This window comes from Anabrus simplex, chromosome 5 (genome assembly GCF_040414725.1).
Source record: "Anabrus simplex isolate iqAnaSimp1 chromosome 5, ASM4041472v1, whole genome shotgun sequence".
Classification (NCBI taxonomy): Eukaryota; Metazoa; Arthropoda; class Insecta; order Orthoptera; family Tettigoniidae; genus Anabrus; species Anabrus simplex.
The window spans coordinates 191,363,153-191,384,422 of record NC_090269.1 but is presented as its reverse complement, the minus strand read 5'-3'; the positions used below and the strand labels follow the sequence as shown (position 1 = coordinate 191,384,422).

Sequence of the window (21,270 nt, the reverse complement as noted above, 5' to 3'; positions counted from 1 at the left end):
CATTCTATCTCTCCATAACATCACAACCACCCTCCAGCTCCTAACCTCCCAAAGCTACCCTGGACCCTACTTCTGACCGACCTAGGCACATCATACTCATCATTAAGAATTGCATCACCTCATCCATCCTTCTGAATTGTAAAACTCGTCATGCACACCCTCATAAACTCAATCCCGTAGCCATTCATATTTTCACACTGTTTTTCCCTCTTCTTCATTTATCCCATCCATCAGTTCTCTTCACATCTCCCGCCCCGAGCGAGAGCGTCACCCTCTAAAAGGCCCGCCCCACCCCTTCAGGGTGGGGAATGAAAACGAGAATAGATAGATAGATAGGTGTAATGTAGTGTATTGGTTTATTGTTGTCTAGATCGTCCTTTTAATCTATTTCTGATGACTTCCAGTGTGTAGCCTGTCTTTGCAATATCTGCTACTGCTCACAGCAAATGTACAAACCATTGCAGTTGACTTTAGCACATATTCTCTCAGACAGGTGTAAAGCTGAACTGTTCTCTTACGTCTACATTGGAAACATAATCCAATCTAGTAGTACCAGAGGACTATGGAGGTACAGAGTTCATTTGCCATAAACATTAACAGTCTATAAGGAAAATAAACTTATGTTTGTATTTATTTATTTATTTATTCATTCATTCTTACATTTTATGGATATTCATGCTTTGCCTTCATCATGGTAATCATTTCATTTAACTGTACTGCATGGTTAAGAAAAGTAATTGTACTAAACATGAAGTATAAAAAGTACAAAGAAAATGAGTAGTTACTCTCTACACCGTAATTTATTTTTTAATTCTATGTACTTGCGTGTGTTGCAGTACATTCCCACTAACTCACCATTCCCAGACTGATTTGACAACTCACATGAAATCTGTGAATAAGCAAGTAAGTCCTTAATACAAGATGTCTGACCTGAATAAGCAGAGAAGTCTAAGAATCTGAACTTGAGAATAGGGTCCAGGTATTCTCCACCTCTGTCACATTTCCAAATCATTCTTTGGTATCCTGTCATGTTCTGTTAACACGTATGACATGATGACAACCTGGATGACAAGCTTTAGCATTCCAACTTCCATGCTGCATTGTTCTTTCATGAGTGAAATATTTTACTTAGCAAACAATAAAAAACTGTTTGTATCTGACATGTTAACACTTCACATTTGTTAACTAAATTGCCACATGTGTGTGGATGTTGAAATCTTACAATACAAACGAGAAATTTTGAGTTTAGAATTACACTATTTAAGAATAGCATTGACTTACCTGCTTATTCACCATTAAATTCACTGGATACCTGAATGCAGACAATTGTATCATACAATTCTCTCTAAATTTAGGAACTCTAATTTAAAAGAGGATATTTTCTTGATATGCATTCAGATATCATATGGATAAATGCTAGCTTAGAAATAACAAATAATGGAATTAAGTGACATGTTACAGTATTGCCTGTACCTGATGATCACTCTGAAAGGGTTTATCCTTCCTTCATTCTAGTACAATACAATATTTCTACATAAATAATCATATTGTCTCAAAATTATTAATTTTCTTTTTTGGGGAAGCTGCATCAACATTGACCAATATCAAATCTTAAGAAAATATCCAAGATTGTAATAAATAATAAAATAATTTGACAATTTCAACAGAATGTGAAGATCACACCAGGCAAAAGGGCAGTCATTTCCTTCCCAATCCTAGTCCTTTCCCATCCTTGTGCCGCTGAAAACTTTCAATGTGTTAGTGTGATGTTAAATCGCTAGAAAAAAAAAAAGACATGATGATGTAACACTGAAAATATGCATTATTATTATTATTATTATTATTATTATTATTATTATTATTATTATTATTATTATTATTATTATTATTATTATTATTATTATTATTATTATTATTATTAATTTTCTTATTATTCACTAATTGGCCAACTAGGGACCATGATAACCTTCATTGTACATTCTGGCATTTATACTCAATTTTTGATTGATCCAGCAGGTTTTCATTAGCTTACTGTGTCAAGCACGGCATTCATTCAAGCTCTTTGCACCAGCTATCCACTTCACATCCCGTAAAGTCCCAAAAGTCACGATGTTTGTTCTGAAAAGGTCTTGTTTGTGCATGTCATCTGGTTGCAGACCTATTTCTTTGAGGTCTTTCTTGATGTTAACATACCATGGAATTGTAGTTTTTGCTTTTGAGTCAAAATTGTTAAAGATGCATTTTGTACATCGAGTCATCTATCTGTTGTAGGTGACAATAGAAGTGAGCCCTACATTTGCACATTGTGTACATGATCTTCTCTATCTTATGATGCAAGTGTGATAAACTGATATAACTTGAAAACAATATTCTCTCACCCATGGGTAAATAATGCAAGTATCAAGCTCGAATTATTATTATTATTATTATTATTATTATTATTATTATTATTATTATTATTATTATTATTATTATTATTATTGTTGTTGTTGTTGTTGTTGTTGTTGTTGTTGTTACGGGGATACCCGTGGAGCAGAAAGAGGTTAAAGAAGGTGCAGGCTTGAATGGGTCTAACTACAATATCAAACTTATTTTAAAATATCGAAGAAGAATTAGAGTAATATGAAGGTAATCCCAAAAATAAGGTCCCCTATTTTTTTATAAATACATAGACCTGTTTATTTCTACAATGGTTTACATCATTTACAGCTTGAACATTTAGCTATTAATCTACATAATCACCATTTCATTCAATGCATTTTTGTAGATGCTGTGACAGTTTATGTATGCCCATGTCATACCAGCTCGCCGCCATGCTGTTCAGGAAGTTGTGAACCTCATCTTTCACCTTGTCGTCGGTGCTGAATCAATTTCCAGCCAAATGTTCTTTCAACTTCGGGAACAAGTGATAGTCACTGGGCACCAAGTCAGGATTATAGGGTGGGTGGGTGATGATGTTCCACTGAAACTGTTGCAGGAGAGCAACGGTTTGCCGGGCGACGTGCGAGCGTTGTCTTGGAGAATGTTTACGCCCTTGCTCAGCACTCCTTTTCTCCGGTTCTGAATTGCCCGTCTGAGTTTATTCAGGGTCTCACAGTACCTGGCAGTGTTAATTGTGGTCCCAGCAGGCATAAAGTTGACCAACAATACCCCTTTTTCATCCCAAAACACAGTTGTCATGACTTTACCGGCAGACTGTGTTTGCTTGAATTTCCACAGCTTTGGCGAAGATGGATGCCGCCACTGGCATGATTGTGGCTTGGTCTTAGGTGTAAAGTGGAACACTCAGGTTTCGTCACCCATGACAATTGAGTCCAAAAAGTTGTCCTGTTCGGCTGCAAATCGTTGAAGAAATGCGCTGGAAGAATCAATTCGTTGCAGAATGTGGTCTTCAGTCAGCATGTGTGGCACACATCTTGCGCACACCTTCCGGTATTTCAACTTTTCCATTAAAATTCTGTGAGTGGCGCTTCGGGAAACCTCAGGAACCAAAGTGCAGAGATCATCCAGGGTGATCCGCCAATCTTCACGCATGATATGCTCAACCTTCACGACTGTCTCGATGGAAATTGACGGTCTCCCGCTCCTTTGTTCGTCATGAATTCCAGTCCGACCGGCTGCAAACACTCTACACCACTTACAAACATTTTTGACATCCATGCATGACTCACCATACACTTCCGTCAATTGGCGATGGATTTCAATCGGTTCAGTACCTTTTGCATTAATAAACCGAATAACTGCGTGCACTTCGGACTTGGCGGTAACATCCAACGGGAGCTCCATTCACAGCGCTGCCAAGCCAAGACTGAGTGTCTCAGCGTGGTGTGCACATATTTATATGCGAGCGCGGGAAACACTCTTCACAATATTGTAACCAACAGCCACACAAACAGAGTTCTGTATTTATAAAAAATATAGGAAACCTGATCTTTGGGATTACCTTCATAGAACTTCAAGTTTTTATGATAAATGTAAGAAATGTATTTCTCTTCCACCTATTCCTTCCTTTCAGAGCTTGTATACATTGAACAGCTTAATATTAATAAATTATACCACAGTTTGATAGCCCCTTTCAACTAGTAAACTAACATCTGAACACTCAAACAACAGAAGCACACCATCAACATAGAATATTGTTCAACAGAAGAAGATAATCAATGACACTTCAGCAGTCCTCATTAAGTTGTTAATTAACTATTCAACATAGGTTCTTGAGTAGAATTACAACATGAAAGCAACATCTTTCTGTGTTAGGAACACTATCAACATGGAATATTGCTCAATGGAAGAAGATGGTCTAATAACATTTCAACAGCCTCATTAAGTTGTTCTCTAATAAATTGTTCCATCATAGGTGTTCAGGTAGAACTATGGCATAAATATAACATCTTTCTGGGCTTAGTTACAAACTAAAAAATTAGAACTTATTCGCTGCTTTTGAATAAGACTATATCAAGTACATATGCAAAGGTTCAATATTACAAAAAAATGGCACAGTGTTGGAATGCATTCCCTTATTAATTTGTATATAATCATTTGTATTGTTCTATACTCACTTTCGTCATTTTGTAACAATATTTTTAAAACTTTCATTCGTATTCAACATTGACCATGGCTCAAGGCCATCAATATTGTTCATTTTCACTTGTACCTAAATCAAGTTACTCATATATTGACAGCTTTTTTAAGTGAAGTTTTTAATGTATCCAATTTTGTAGTAGATTTTAGATCAATTTTAAACAGGTACCTGATATGGTTTGGAAGTTTTTTAATGTATTCAATTTTGTAGTAGATTTTAGATCAATTTTAACCAGGTACCTGATATGGTTTGAGGTAATGATATGGCTAATGATGCCCCATAGGAAAGGGTGAAATATGTACCAGTTCTTATTTTAATGAGGATTTAACTCTAACTTTAACATATTGAGTTGTATTGAATAGGTCGAAGAGAAATAAATTTCTTACATTTATCATAAGATTACCTTCAATATGAATTCGCAATGATTTTCATTAGTTGTAATGAACTTGCAAGTTATCAAAAATATGTAATACATGAATTATATGGTATTCTGAAGGGAGATAAAGGCATGTTACAGTGTTATAATCAGGGTTCAATAGACTGGAAAACTTCAAAGTTATATTGAGTCGACACTGGAAAGAAAGGCTTTACTGGTAACAGATTTAAGACATGTAAAAGAACTCCCTCAAGACAAGATTTTGGCAACTCTGGGGCTGCAGAAACCATAAAAGTAGTTAGTGGAATGTAAAACTGCCTTTGAAATAGTGAACAAGTTCATCTATTTGGTACCAAGCTCGATAGCTGCAGTCGCTTAAGTGCGGCCAGTATCCAGTAATCGGGAGATAGGGGGTTCGAACCCCACTGTCGGCAGCCCTGAAGATGGTTTTCTGTGGTTTCCCATTTTCACACCAGGCAAATGCTGGAGCTGTACCTTAATTAAGGCCACGGCCACTTCCTTCCTATTCCTAGGCCTTTCCTATCCCATCATCGCCATACGACATATCTGTGTCGGTGCGACGTAAAGCAAATAGCATCTATTTGGTAACACTGATTTCAAATTACAATAGTTGCTCAGAAGAAATCATGAGAAGACTAGCATTAGTTAGAGGGGCAAACACCACAATGAGTACAATTTGGAAGGACAGGATGATAAGAAGACAAACCAAACTCAGTCTAGTCAATACCATGATATTTCCTATCACTACATATGCTGCAGAAACATGGACCACTAGGAAAGTAGTTAGGAACAAAATTGAAGCTTGTGGATCTAACGCCAGGTCCTACAAATATCGTAAACAGGACACCCAACTAATGTGTGTGTTCTGGAAAAGCTGCAAGTGTAGGATAAGTTCATCCAAAGAACAGATACCTATCTGACGGCGAGATTTTCTGACCACATCTCACAAAGATAATAGTGCCATCCAAACCATAGGGTGCTGGGAATAGTAGATGGAAAGTGACCCCAGGATAGATTTCTGGCAGATGGGTTTACCAGTGGAAAATCTTGATTGGAAAATCACTCCATATAGTGAAACAGCTGGCCCAGAACTGGAGAGAATGGTGTTTACTTTCCAATAACACATGCCATGCCATGCTACCACACCCTGTCAAGTATAATAATCATAATAAACACTTTTTTTACATCGCAGTAACTTACTTTTTAAAGATTTTTGGAGATGCCAGTGTGCTGGAATTTTGTCCCATAGGAGTTCTTAGACATGCCAGTAAATCTACCAACATGAGGCTGACATATTTCAGCACCTTCAAATACCACCAGACTGAGCCAGGACTAACCTGCCAAGTTGGGGAGAGAAGGCCAGCGCCTCAGCTGTCTGAGCCACTCAGCCCAACCTTGTCAAGTGTATATGGATTGAAGAAAGAGAAAACCAATATTATTATTATTATTATTAATTTGGCCCTGAAGCATAGTTAACTGACCTGATGCTCTTGCAGTTTCACCTGTGGAGCAGCTGATGACTTCTGTCTGCACAAGATTATAGGTGGGTGTTCTGTGGCCAATTCTGAACCTAATAATGGTGACACAGTGCATCAAACTACTTGCAGATTTTACAGAAGTTAAGAAAACTTTTGAAATTTGATTTGAATTATGAATGTTGGCGAGTCTGTATGTTTGCTTCTCTCTCACAGTATCTATGTTCGTTTTAGTGAGAGAGAGACACTCACCATGTCCACATCTTGGTGAATATATATTCAACCATCCAAAGGGTGACTACAGTGGATGTTACTTAACACTGTACTTTTTTTTTTAACCCTCTAACAGTACCAGTGTTGTTGTGGTGAGTGGAGATACTGTCACCATGCTCCAATGTAGGTGAGGGCGAGTTCACTCACAACTCCCATGTGTTTAATGGTGGCTACTCAAGAGGTGGCTTTGGTGAAAGTTGTTTAACTGTTATTATAAGAACATACCTAATTTAGATTTGGAATAAGCTGCACATGCCATGGTTACTGCTTAATTCCATCTGTTGTGATGTGATTGGTTATAAGTTGTACAGCCACCAGCGTTTGTTTGATAGTGATATCGATATGTAAACTGGGAAAGTATATTTTTTTGCCTGTATTTTCTGAGTTTTACCCATTATTTTTTTCCTGATTGCTACCCCGACATACAGACAATGAGGAAATCAGGCAATGTGATTACTTTAAGATAGTTTTCTGTTTGGGTAGAGGAGTCTATCATTGCTTCTACTTGCTCGTGTCAGGCTACACTCTTATCTTTCCTAACCTCTTCCTTGACCAACACTTCTGCTCTTTCGACCTCAGTCATATTAAGTATGTAAGATGTAGTGAGTCTTTCATTTTAACCCTTTCCATAACCTCTCTTTCTCTCCAAGACCTTTATTCTTCAAGGAGTCAGAACCCATAATCTTCTTCTTGCATAGTTATGAAAAAGGATTGATAATCTTGTTGTTTTGTATCTTAAAATCAAAATAATCACTTCCTGGCCTTTGAAACTATCCTTTACATTGATAAATAACATAGCATATTGAAGTAATTAAGAAAATATTAGTATTTTGTCAGTGTCAAATAACATTGTGTATCAGTTGTATATATAAAGAGGAAGCATTGCCGGTTCCGGTAATACTGCCAACTGAATGGAAATGAAATCTGAATTAAATCGATAATTTGATTGATTGATATGAATATTCTAAACCTTTATTATCTTAAGCCAACAACTGTGTCACACACACATCAGATAACATTATATAATATTTCTCGATTTGAATCATGTTCCCAGCATGAATCCTATAGTTTGGCTTTGTTGTGTAAACAACAACAGTACGAGTACGTAAAGTATACCTACACTAGATGTCGCACATCGATGTGATTCTATGTTTGTGTTTCAAAGGTTGCCAATACGAATCTCGAAGATAACTGAAACCGACTGATTCAGCACTAGGGTGTCCATCTATCACTGAAAGGTGTGCGTACTATACAGCAGCAGAAAGTGACAAGATTCTTGTGTAATGGTACTCTGGTCCATGCACACATTGAAAGTGCTGAAGATATCCATTGTTTGCAGCTCATTCTTGTTCATAAACATCCTCATAAGAGAGAGCTAAACACTGGATGTGCGTTGAATCCTCGGTCTGAAGGTGGTTGGATTCCTACCAGCTGTACCATCAGCTGTTACAGATAGCCTAAGCATACTAGGGAAATGAGGTGTGAGATAATTGGCCACTGTTTTCCTTGCTGAGCAAGAAGGTGCTACTATATATATCTGCCAAGACCACTTGAATGCACACTCCAATCAACCCTATGAGTAACACTTTCACACCATTCACAACCAAGACTAGCTGCATAAGGAATGCCATTACTACAGTGAGAGAGAATTTACTTTATAATTGACAGAGGGTGGGCTGACATCACTGGGATGACGTGTTTAGGAGCTTGCTTCCTGTAGTTTAATAGCAGTTGCTTTTGGCCAGGTGGTGAAGGGATCATGCTAATCAAAACTGTCTCTGTTACACAGTTCCTACGCTAGTAGTTGATGTTAAGGCTAGCAAAATCAGTGTGATTTATTGTGCTGCTTACTGTATACAGAAGTTACTAGAGAGATCAGCATTCCATGAAACTGTTTGTGCATTACGAATGTTCTGGTGTATAACAAGTTATTTTATTTATCATTTATTCAAGTATGTTATTGTTATATGAAATGTCTTGTTTGCAGAATAAAAAGAAAAGTTGAGCACTCCTTGAAGCTGGGCCCATGAATTGGTGTTAACATATCCACAAAGACGCACACAAGGTGCTGTCAGTTGGTACAATTAATTTTATTCACATATATTCACATATTAACACACACATAACCTTCATCACAGTATCACAAGACACTTCACTTCGAGAATATCAACAAAGCCAGCATTATTAAAAACAACTACCAATTGCTGTACATGGAGATTACAACTTTGAAAATACAGTTGAAAACACAGTTGAAAACAGATGACTGCGAATTTCAATAGGGAGACCGCAAATATTGCATGTCAGCCCAGGATATATACTTACTACACCATAACTCTAATAAACAACAACTAACATTTACCATCAAGATCATCCCCTTATATATGTGTGCCTGGACAGGCTTCTAGAAAGTTACATTACAAAATATATCTTCATGAAAATTCTAGAGTGTCTAATACACAGATTACAATGTACAGAATATTCTCAATCAATCTCGTGCCTATACCATTCTGGAAGTTACAGTGCATTTCACAATTATGGATTACAGTTTATGTATACAGATAAGAATAAATTATAATATTAATTTACAGGTATTTACATTAACGGAACTGATATAAATGTCTATGTACAACACATATTTCATGACAACCTCACACACAATATGATCATTCAACTACGTAAATAATAATAATACTAATACTTTCATGCTATAACCTCACGTACAATACGATCATTCAACTACGTAAATAATACTAATACTAAATGGATGTACATCACTTCATAAGCCATACATACAAGTAATAATAATAATAATAATAATAATAATAATAATAATAATAATAATAATAATAATAATAATAATAATAATAATAATAATAATAATAATCTTTCGAGCTCGATATTTGCATTAGTTACCCATGGGTAAGAGAACATTGTTTTCAAGTTATACCTGTTATTGCACTTGTATCAGTGTGCAGTGTTAGAAATTACTTTGGAAAGGAAAAGACTAAAGAGGTCTTTTACAAAATGGGTGATGAATGTAGATACATTTTAGGAGGAAGCAATTTGCCACCATATGTATGGTTATGACAAACTAAAGGAATATCTTACAATAAAGAAGCTCATGGTTTCTCTTAAAACTGTGGAATTCTTGCTAAGACACGTATGAAGAACCTTAGTTTTGACTGGAAGGCCAATTCAAACAGAAAATTCCTTATGGAGAAACCAATAGTGTTGTAAATTTTTAAGGGACACCAGGCAAGTGGATTCTGATAAAATTATCTGGCTAAATGAAACATTTATAAATTCAGGACAATGTCTTAAGAAGGAATGGACATATGAGGATGTTGAGTGTTTATTGAGTAGCAGTAGAGCAGTGTTTGTTCAAAACTGCTCATCGTTATTAAATCAAAATGACCAGGTGACTACCAAGAAAATGGAAAGCATAAGTTTTTGGGAATGGTTGAGAAACTTCTTAATTCCTAATTTAAAGGAGCCTTCCATCATAGTTGTGGACAATACCCCATACCATTCCATTGTGCATGATAAAACCCCAACCGTGGCTTCACAGAAATCTGAAATGGCTGGCTGACTGGCTGCAAAGTCACAATGTTCAGGTTCCACAATATTACAGGATGATGGATCTAAACAAACAGGAAAGAAGAATTGAAGGAACAAATTCATATTCATAAACGTAGATTTCCTGTCTACGTAATCGATGAAATTTCTCAAAAATGCTGATCCTGTGGGATTTATTTACCTCCCAACCACTGCCCCTTCAACCCTATAGAGTTAATATGGTCACAAGTAGAGAGGTACATCGGCAATCATAACAAGACATTTACTGAAGTCCTGAGTCTGATTACTACAAGGGAGAATGAAGCTGGTATTGAAAACAATTTAGTAGATGTCATCTGAGTAAGTTAGGTGGCAGTTAGGGTCGTGTAGCTACGACCTTGCATTTGGGAGATGGCGGGTTCGAATCCCACCATCGGCAGCCCTGAAGATGATTTTCTGTAGTTTCCCATTTTCACACCATGCAAATGCTAGGGTTGTACCTTAGTTAAGACCATGGCTACTTCTTTCCCAGTCCTAGCTCTTTCCCATCCTTACATCACTAAAAACCTTCAATGTGTTACTGTGACATCAAACAACTGCCAAAAAAGAAAAGAAAAAGGATGAAACTTGAAAAGGAGGAGGACTGTAAGAAGAAGCAATCGACAGTGTTGTTATGTCACTCAATAACAACAGTTCAAAGACTTTTGAATCTTGTGATATGGAAGACAAGGATCTGGGCATCACAACAACATAATGCATGACTGGGAGTATTAATCACCAAGTAACTTCACCCGCACTTTAGCATTGCTCATTCCCCAGTCACTTTCATAATGACAAAGACGAGACAGATGAATGAAAGTAATATATTGTTCTAGCTCTACCAGAAGACATAGTACACAGTAAAAATTATAATTTTAATCAAAATTGATAGTATTCAGGCTTCTTAGTCTTAAATCAAACTATGGTTCCCTATTCCAAACCTAATTTTTAATAATACTATGTCTCCAGAAATGGATTTGCACATAAGCACTGAAAAGACAGATCAAGTAATCCAGGAAACACTATTATAAAATTGAGTAGAAAATTGTTGTTGTGAGGATTAAATGATCCAATAAGTTAAAGGTCTATATATAAAAAAACTCACGTGCACATGTTTAGAAATTATTTTTTAAAGCAGTTTCTAAGCAAAGGATTTTTGAACCGACTTCAGTCTATACAACTTGTAGTTCACAGTAGTGACAGAGCAGAGCATGAAGCCCACAAGTCGATAATACAGACAGGCCTATAGATAATAAATATTAATATTGATCTACAGTTTTTTAGCAATTGATGAACTAGCACAATGAAATATATACAGTATCTAAAATATAAAATTATATGAGAAGATAAAAGATCAAAATCTATATGAGACTAACGTTTAAATATTAAATGATGATTATGTATTTTCCTTAGTCTTGTCTAAAAATGCACAAGCTTAAATGTTATGGGTCAATAAATTCTGAAGCAGACAACTGATGTGAATAAATTTGTCTACAGAGATCCCGTCAAAGGGAAGAACGACGTGTGAGAGCAAGCAGGTCGCAGCTCTATTATTACCGGCCACTCCCAGAGGAGAAAAGTGGATGTAGCTGCAAGAGACAGAGTAAGTAATCTTGTAAGGAAGGTGAATTGCAGATAATATGTACACCTGATAGCAGAAATAGTGGAGTGAACTGGTTCTTTCAGATATTTCTATTCTCTCCATGGCTCTCAACGTGGAAGAGCCCCGTGTTGAAAATAGTATTGATTCCATTTACTTGTATCATGTTCAGTGCTTTCATCTTCCCCTTCCAACAATTAGTATTAGGCTAGCAAGCACTAGGGAGACTATCATGATACTTTTCTTTCTTTTCCCAATTCCTCCATTCTTCAATGATTAGAGTTGCAAGGGGATAGTGAATTTCTCTTTAAAACAATAATCACTACCACCATACATTTCCATGATTTACAGACATAGTCACAAAATTATCAACATTCTTATCTTATGAGAAACACATACTGGTAGTATGACAATAAACTCAATTCCTATAACTTTCTTCAGCTTATTATTATTATTTTTTAAATTTGCTTTACATTGAAGGCTTAGGAGTGGGAAGGAAGCAAGCATGGCCATAATTAAGGTACAGCCCCAGCATTTGCCTGGCATGAAAATGGGAAACCATGGAAACCATCTTCAGGGCTGCCGACAGTGGGGTTCAAACCCACTATCTCCCGGATGCAATCTCACAGCTGCGCGCCCCTAACCACATGGCCAACTTTTTTTTTTTGCTATGGGCTTTACGTCGCACCGACACAGATAGGTCTTATGGCGACGATGGGATAGGAAAGGCCTAGGAGTTGGAAGGAAGCGGCCATGGCCTTAATTAAGGTACAGCCCCAGCATTTGCCTGGTGTGAAAATGAGAAACCACGGAAAACCATTTTCAGGGCTGCCGATAGTGGGATTCGAACCTACTATCTCCCGGATGCAAGCTCACAGCCGCGCGCCTCTACGCCCACGACCAACTCACCTGGTCATGGCCAACTTGCCCTGTCCTTCAGCTTATCCCAGTTATTTCTGGAATTACTGGAACCACCCATGCTCATTTTAGTTCCTGAAGCCATGTGAATTTTTAGATGAATATCTCAACCCAGGATTCAGACCTCGTCTTCCAGGTGGGAAGCTATCATCTAAGCCACTGAGCTTATCACACCCCATGATAAATGTAATTCCTATATAAGCTTTCTTCTACTCATCCCAGTTATTTCTAGGGTCACTGGAGCCCCCTTCTACACTTATTAGAGATTCTAAAGAAAAAGAAAATTTCATTACTTTTACATATAATAATGAAAATATTTTTCAAATTACTAACTTATTCAAAAGAAAGACTTACAATATAGCATTTAAAACTACTGACACAAATTCTGCCTTGTTTCAAACTCCACACAGTATTAATAATATTAACAACACAAAAATTTTGAATCCCGGAGTCTTTAAGTTGAAATGCACACATTGCGAAGACAGGACAGACAGGATGAAGTTTTACCACCCATTATCTGGAACATACTAATGCTAAAAAACATTACAAATAGTCAGTTATAAGTATTCATATGTCAGAATGTAATCACTCCTTTTTATGAATAAATCAAGATATGTTTCTTTTACACATGATATAATAAAGGCACTCTCTTGAATACACTGACTGACAGTGACAAAGCAACACCAAGGAGGAGTGGTTCGAAAGGGATGAAAGTTGGGGAAAAAACAGAGACAGCACGGATGAATAATTGATGTTTATTTCAAACCGATATGCAGGTTACACAATGCGCACGGCATCGACTCAGTAGGATGTAGGACCACCGCGAGCGGCGATGCACGCAGAAACACGTCGAGGTACAGAGTCAATAAGAGTGCGGATGGTGTCCTGAGGGATGGTTCTCCATTCTCTGTCAACCATTTGCCACAGTTGGTCGTCCGTACGAGGCTGGGGCAGAGTTTGCAAATGGCGTCCAATGAGATCCCACACGTGTTCGATTGGTGAGAGATCCGGAGAGTACGCTGGCCACGGAAGCATCTGTACACCTCGTAGAGCCTCTTGGGAGATGCGAGCAGTGTGTGGGCGGGCATTATCCTGCTGAAACAGAGCATTGGGCAGCCCCTGAAGGTACGGGAGTGCCACCGGCCGCAGCACATGCTGCACATAGCGGTGGGCATTTAACATGCCTTGAATACGCACTAGAGGTGACGTGGAATCATATGCAATAGCGCCCCAAACCATGATGCCGCATTGTCTAGGGGTAGGGCGCTCCACAGTTACTGCCGGATTTGACCTTTCTCCACGCCGACGCCACACTCGTCTGCGGTGACTATCACTGACAGAACAGAAGCGTGACTCATCGGAGAACAAGACGTTCCACCATTCCCTCATCCAAGTCGCTCTAGCCCGGCACCATGCCAGGCGTGCACGTCTATGCTGTGGAGTCAATGGTAGTCTTCTGAGCGGACGCCGGGAGTGCAGGCCTCCTTCAACCAATCGACGGGAAATTGTTCTGGTCGATATTGGAACAGCCAGGGTGTCTTGCACATGCTGAAGAATGGCGGTTGACGTGGCGTGCGGGGCTGCCACCGCTTGGCAGCGGATGCGCCGATCCTCGCGTGCTGACGTCACTCGGGCTGCGCCTGGACCCCTCGCACGTGCCACATGTCCCTGCGCCAACCATCTTCGCCACAGGCGCTGCACCGTGGACACATCCCTATGGGTATCGGCTGCGATATGACGAAGCGACCAACCTGCCCTTCTCAGCCCGATCACCATACCCCTCGTAAAGTCGTCTGTCTGCTGGAAATGCCTCCGTTGACGGCGGCCTGGCATTCTTAGCTATACACATGTCCTGTGGCACACGACAACACGTTCTACAATGACTGTCGGCTGAGAAATCACGGTACGAAGTGGGCCATTTGCCAACGCCGTGTCCCATTTATCGTTCGCTACGTGCACAGCACAGCGGCGCATTTCACATCATGAGCATACCTCAGTGACGTCAGTCTACCCTGCAATTGGCATGAAGTTCTGACCACTCCTTCTTGGTGTTGCATTTGCTCTGTCAGTCAGTGTATATACGAAAACATCCATATTGACCAGAGGAATAATCCAAATGACAATCTTAATGAACTAACAGACAAACCTAACATTCCTTTTGACGTAATTGCAAAAATATCTATCTCAATGAACAATACCATCACAATATGCATACGCTTCCCCTACTCTCTCCTCTCAGCCATAACCCCCTTGTCACCCCTTCCCCTGTGGGTGGGGGCAGTAGAATAACACCGACGGTATATCCTGCCTGTCATAAGAGGTGACCAAAAGGGGCCCCAGGGGCTTTGAACTCTGGAGTGTGGACTGCTGACTACAGGGCCCTTAGCTGAGTCCTGGCATTGCTTCCACACATTAGTGCCAGGCTCCTCACTTTCATCTATCCTATCTAACCTTCCTTGGTCAACTTTTCTTCTTTCCCAACCCCGACGCTATTAGGTTTTCCGAGGGTTAGGGAGTCTTTCATTTTCATGCCCTTTGTGGCCCTTGTCTTTCTTTGGCCGATCATTATCATCAACATCAATGCCCTACTCCAGTCACCCAGGTGGCCGATACCTTCATTTTTTTAAGTGTCGCTTCCCTTCCATTTTTTCTCTCTGATTAGTGTTATAGAGAGGATGGTTACCTAGTTGTACTTCCTCTTAAAACAGTAATCACCCCCTCCCCCCCCACACACACACCTCAAGCCAAACACATGCTGATTGCCATTACAAAACAACTGTTCGTAGTCCTATACAAGCCTGCCAGGTAGGTCATGAAGGGAGCCCAGTGGGGGAGTGAATACTCAAGTAAATCGCCTTTGACGTATTACTTTGCTTTCCTTTTTGGCAACTGGCATGATTCTTCTCCTTCTTTTCTTACACTCTTTTTTTCTACACACATCAACAATCTGCCTAACTTCTTTTATCAGCATATTAGAAGTTCTTTCACCATGTCACTTCAAGAATATTCTCTAAATAATTATTTTGAGAGGAGTCCCCCCCACCCTCGTTCTACTCTTAGACACTGCACAGCATCACTCTTAGAAACATTTTGCTGTATCCATTTGAACATTGTTCCAATTTTTACATCCATAGCTTGTAAGGAATATCTTCAATGACAAAAACTAGATTTTTCTATGGACTATTTTATGGAAATCAGCCATAACAAATATATTCATCTTTGAGCATATTATCAATTATACAATTGTATTTTTTAAGGACACAGTTTAGTTAACTACTCTAAATTGTAAAATTGTTATTAACTTCATTGCCCCATATGGGCCCTTTTGACTGTTCACTACCATCAAGATTTTAATGGAAGATACTCTATCAACATTGCAAAATATTTGTGACTGGACTGAGCATCGAACTGTGTTACGCGATTGTAACTTGATGTATATCTTTTGTGTTTTGGAATGATATTTATCCAATAAGTGGCTGAAGATGTCCCAAAAGAAGGGACAAACATGTTCCACTATAATCCAATTGTATTTGAACAGGTACATATAAACACTGAAGAAAATGGAAATTGCAACACCCAGAAGGAATAGTGCTACATTGCTGCAATTGAACATGCAGGACGAGTGTTTGGTTGTGATTCGATGATTACACTTTCAGGCCCCTCTGACTGCAAGTTTGGACAACAATCAATACAGGATTTGCCCACCATGAGCTGCAATACATTGATGAATTCGTCGAGGCATGGAGTCAATAAGGGCCTGGATCGCTTCCTGAGGAATTGTTGCCCATGCTTGCTGCACTGCACGGGTCAGTTGTTCCAGAGTTGTGGGTGGCTGAGGACGGTTGGCCAGTTGTCGACCCATCATGTCCCACACATGCTCAATAGGACTGAGGTCCGGGGATCTGGCAGGCCATTCTAAGGTTGTGATGTCGTAGAGAGCTTCTCTGGAGATGCGTGAAGTGTGAACCCGGGCATTGTCCTGCTGAAATATCCCATTAGCAATGTTCGCCATCATAGGGACAACCACTGGATTGAGTACCATATCAACGTAACAGTCATAGTGCCCTCAACAAGCACTGATTGTGATTTCACATTAAAGCCCAGCTCCCCAGAACATAATGCTTGATGATGGCCCTGTTTGCCTCTCGACAATAACATCTCGGTGGCCCCTCTCCCCGGTACGTCGGCGCACACAATTCCAGCGATCACTGCGGGCAAGGCAGAAGCGCGATTCATCACTAAAGACGACCTTATGCCATTCGTCGACCCACGTCAATCTTTCTCGACACCAGGCCAGCCTTACACGTCGCTGTTGTGGGGTCAATGGAACACCTTCTGTAGGGACACAGGCTCGTAAGCCAGCTGCACGCAGGCGATTACCAACTGTTTGTTGTGTAATGTGGGGTGCCACAGCTGCTCGAATTTGTGCTGCTGTTGCATGGGATTCCATCCGGGCCATCCAAATGATGCGGCAATCCTCTCTCACAGCTGTCTGTCGCGCTGGGCCTGTGCCAGGTCTACGAGTGTGGGTACCTTCATTTGAACACTGCTGCCATACATGTTGTACCGTAGATGCCTGTCGGCCAACATGTGCAGCGACAGTCCTTAGCTATAATCCAGCCTCACACAGCCCAATTATCCGAGCCCTCTCAAATGGCAACAGTTGTTGGTAGCGTGCTCTTCTCTGTCATTGATGCATGTTTGACAATGAACACTTCACTGCACAGACTGCAAGTCAACTACGCTACACCAGAGTCCGTATGTTGGAGTTGATTCCTCCGTGACCAATCACGTGGGGAGACCTGTAGCAACAATCCAATAGATCTGAAACTTTGATCGTTTATGTACCTACATGGCATATCTTGAAAATCAACACAAACGACCAATGCCTTCATGGTGTTGCAATTTCCATTTTCTTAAGTGTATTTTCCAGTATTGAAAAGGTGGAATTTCTCTCAAATATCTATGTTTAGCCTGCATTTTCTATGGTCTTCCCCATTTAGGGTGGACAGCAGCACTCCTAAATAGGCCTGTACAGATACAGATGTAGGTCTGAGTTCCTAAGTAGTTATAGATCTCAGAAAGACGACCATCACACATCTGCTGCCAACGTGCAGGTCCAAACCGGACGCTTACAGATTCACCCGAAACCTGCTTCTACAATCTTTATCCCATCATTGTTGGACTTCAAAGAATGAGGGAAGATAGCAGGAAAAAGTGCCACAAGCAGAAATTTGTTTAAAGAAGATCCCAACCTGCCATGGAGAGATTTATACACTATGATCTCAGAGCCAAATCCTGTGGCACACATGAAATGAAATGTGCAGGGTTGAACACTGGGACTGCTACAGACTGCCGCAGACTCAAAATATAGTTGAGATGCACCTTCACAGTCAATCCATCTGGCATAACCTCCACTGCCTCCACGACTGTTGGAAACAGAATAGTGAACGTTCCTCCTCTCTCCGTTTTGCTGTTGGACCAGAAAAAGTGCTTGATGGCTTGCAGTGTAATTTCCTCCACTGAGGAGCCATCACCCCACCTAAAGGGCTCATCCGGCTGGAGCTGTTGGCTCCCTAAGGGAGACAGGTTATTTACTGCCGTCCATCACTCGGCACTGAATTGCTGACAGTATGATCTACTCCATTACATAGCGGGAAGAACCCGACCAGATACTATGTTATATATTATGTAGGAAACTAAAGCATTTTTTAGGATGAAAAATCAAGCATTTATTTTTCTCTTGCATTATACAGTATTTGATGGCTCAGGCACCATAGTTCCTTCATCAAATACTTTTCAACACTGATAGCAAAAATACACATTTATTGTTTTGTGCCTTCAAAAAGTACTATGTGAAATATTACTACTAAGAACTCTGGCCAGAAATCCTCAGTTATTCCAAATAAGACTGAACAGCAACAGATATGATAACTTGTATAAATGAAATAAGGCACCCTTATGAATCTGTGACAGCAGTTTTCTGAATGCAAACTGTTCAGAGAATGTTTTCCTGTTTGTTGCTCAGAAACAAAGGAATAGAGTTCGTCAGTTTAAATATCAGTTCTGTAGTTATACTGATAGATTGTGCACAGGTCTACAAGTAATTAATCCAGAACCATGGCACAGTGGCAGTAGTAAAATGGTGAAGTTATTGAATGAGTAGCCAGGAGATCTGTTTTCTGTGGGCAGAAACATGGAACTTGTCAACAGTGACAATAGGATTGTGTCTGCATACAGAGTGAAAGTAATATCGGTCCAACAAATGTAGGAGTGGTGCCATGAAATTGCAGAGGATGAACAGACACATTCATTAGTACCATTGATGATGTGGTGCAGGAAAACAGACTTGTGATCCTGAATCAGTTAGTAGTGTTCAATGAACAGGATACAGCTCACAATCGCTAAGGAATGAAGTTACTCAGTTGACACTCTATCAAATGCTTTGATGATTACATTGAAAAATAAAGGAGTGATGCTGAAATAAGAAGTGTTCTCTATCTTGAGCTGTCTTTACCTATTCATCAACAAAACTATACTGAAACTTACTTATTAACTTAACCCTGGCATTGTATGCTGGAGAGGGGATAAGGCAGGACTTCATTAAGATAAGTTCCAGATTTCAATTTCATAGGTGTCTGGATAGAAATAAACATAAATATTTTCAAATACTGAAGTTCTTGTAAGTATGAAACATGTTATTCCTTTTTTTAATGTGTATTTTTATACCTTTTTTAATAGTGTCTCTTTTTTTTTTCAGGTATGTTATAGTGTTATATTTATATTGAACTTGTATGTTCAAAAGACTGAAAAGCTTTTAAGTTACATTACCTTTGTTGTTCAGGAATCTTAATATAAAGCATTTCCTGGTATCTGATTAAGTACATTTGTTCTTTTGCTTTGTTTGATTGTCATAATATATTATTTTTCATAATATTCTTCTCTAACCAGAAAGTTGTATTTGAAAAGCGAATTAATTATTTGATGTTAATTATACATCTTTTATACCTTTAAGCAATTGTTGAGAAACTGAAGGTGCAGTTTTCCTTCAAATTAAAAATAAACATAACATATAAGCAAGTCAGAAAGTAAATTTCCCTTACATTTATAGAACAGAGAAAGATCAGATATATTTCAATGTCAACACCATTTCCTTATATTTCTCACCAATCATTAAAAATGTTTGTTACAGTGTGAGGTTTATATTACCACGCTTGTGTTATAGAATGGGACATCTTTTTGCATTGAATCATAAAAATGCAAGGGTATCTCTCCATCATTATGACATGTCTGTACCTTTCCTATTTCATGAATGGCATTGATGAACGCATCTGATGTTGATTCATGAACAATCTACTTAATTGCTCTACCATATGCAAATTCACTGTGCTATATTTGCACCTTTAAGGATGTGTGCCCACTTGTACTTATCCTGAAAACAAGTATCACTACCACCTCTTGAACAGTCATGCATTACATTACACAAATTCTCATGAAGACAGTGCTTGATTATAAAAACAAAATGTAACCTGTGGTGTATGTAGGCCATTAAAATCCTTGTCTGCCAGGAAGAGTCCTGCCTGGCCAGATGGCCTGTAGATATTGGATATGGTCGGAATGACAACATCCTCAGCTGTATTGCTTGGACTGGGCAAGATGGCCGTGCAGTTAGGAGCTTGCATCCAGGAGATAGTGGGTTCAAACTCCACTATCAGCAGCCCTGAAAATGGTTTTCCCATTTTTACACCAGGCAAATGCTGGGGTTGTACCTTAGTTAAGGCCACCGCCACTTCCTTCCCACTCCTGGTCCTTTCCCATCCCATCTTCATCGTAAGACATAAAACAAATTGTAAAAAAAAAAAGTATTGCTTGGCTTCCGCGACCGGGTCTGTTGCCTCTCGTATCAGTTGGTCTCATGACTCTGAATGATCCTGTTCCAGACCTCAGTCCAAAATTTTTGAGAATCAAACCTGAGTTCCTCTGGGTAGGATGACGACACACTACTTCTATGCCATGGGGCTGATGGCTTTTTCTACCCACAAAAATCGAATGGCTGTAACTGTAGTGGCCAGAAGAGTTCTGTGGTGACAACATATTAAAAACAGCCATGGTTAAACAAGCTTCATATCTTTATTTCAAACAAACAGAAAACAAAGCTTTACTTTTTGACTTGACAGCGCACCAGTATCAATTAGCACAAACATTAATCCTTTCTTTTAATTCCACAGGGTATCGTCGATCCAGCAAGCACAAGATTCCACCAAAACCTCCACCGCCTGACTTTTAAATAAAAAATTAATGTTTAAGTGTACAATATCAGTAGTCAATAAAGTGTAGTACATTGTTACAGTATTTGTTGTTTTGAAAAGTTTAACAATACGCTACAAAATGATTATATGGAAATTTAAAGAAAAAATGGGTAAGGTGCAAA

The 21,270-nt window shown here is 39.2% G+C and overlaps 1 long non-coding RNA gene across 2 annotated transcripts; it reads left to right on the top strand.

The window, feature by feature from the left end:
- Positions 1-8,439: 8,439 nt before the first annotated feature.
- On the top strand, positions 8,440-21,268 carry LOC136874754 (uncharacterized). Of its 2 annotated transcripts, XR_010860290.2 has the most exons (4): positions 8,440-8,620; positions 8,715-8,792; positions 11,819-11,924; positions 21,068-21,268. It is a non-coding gene; the product is annotated as an uncharacterized lncRNA (long non-coding RNA). The 2 variants fall into 2 exon arrangements; XR_010860289.2 differs by having other exon boundaries at positions 8,440-8,792.
- Positions 21,269-21,270: the final 2 nt, after the last annotated feature.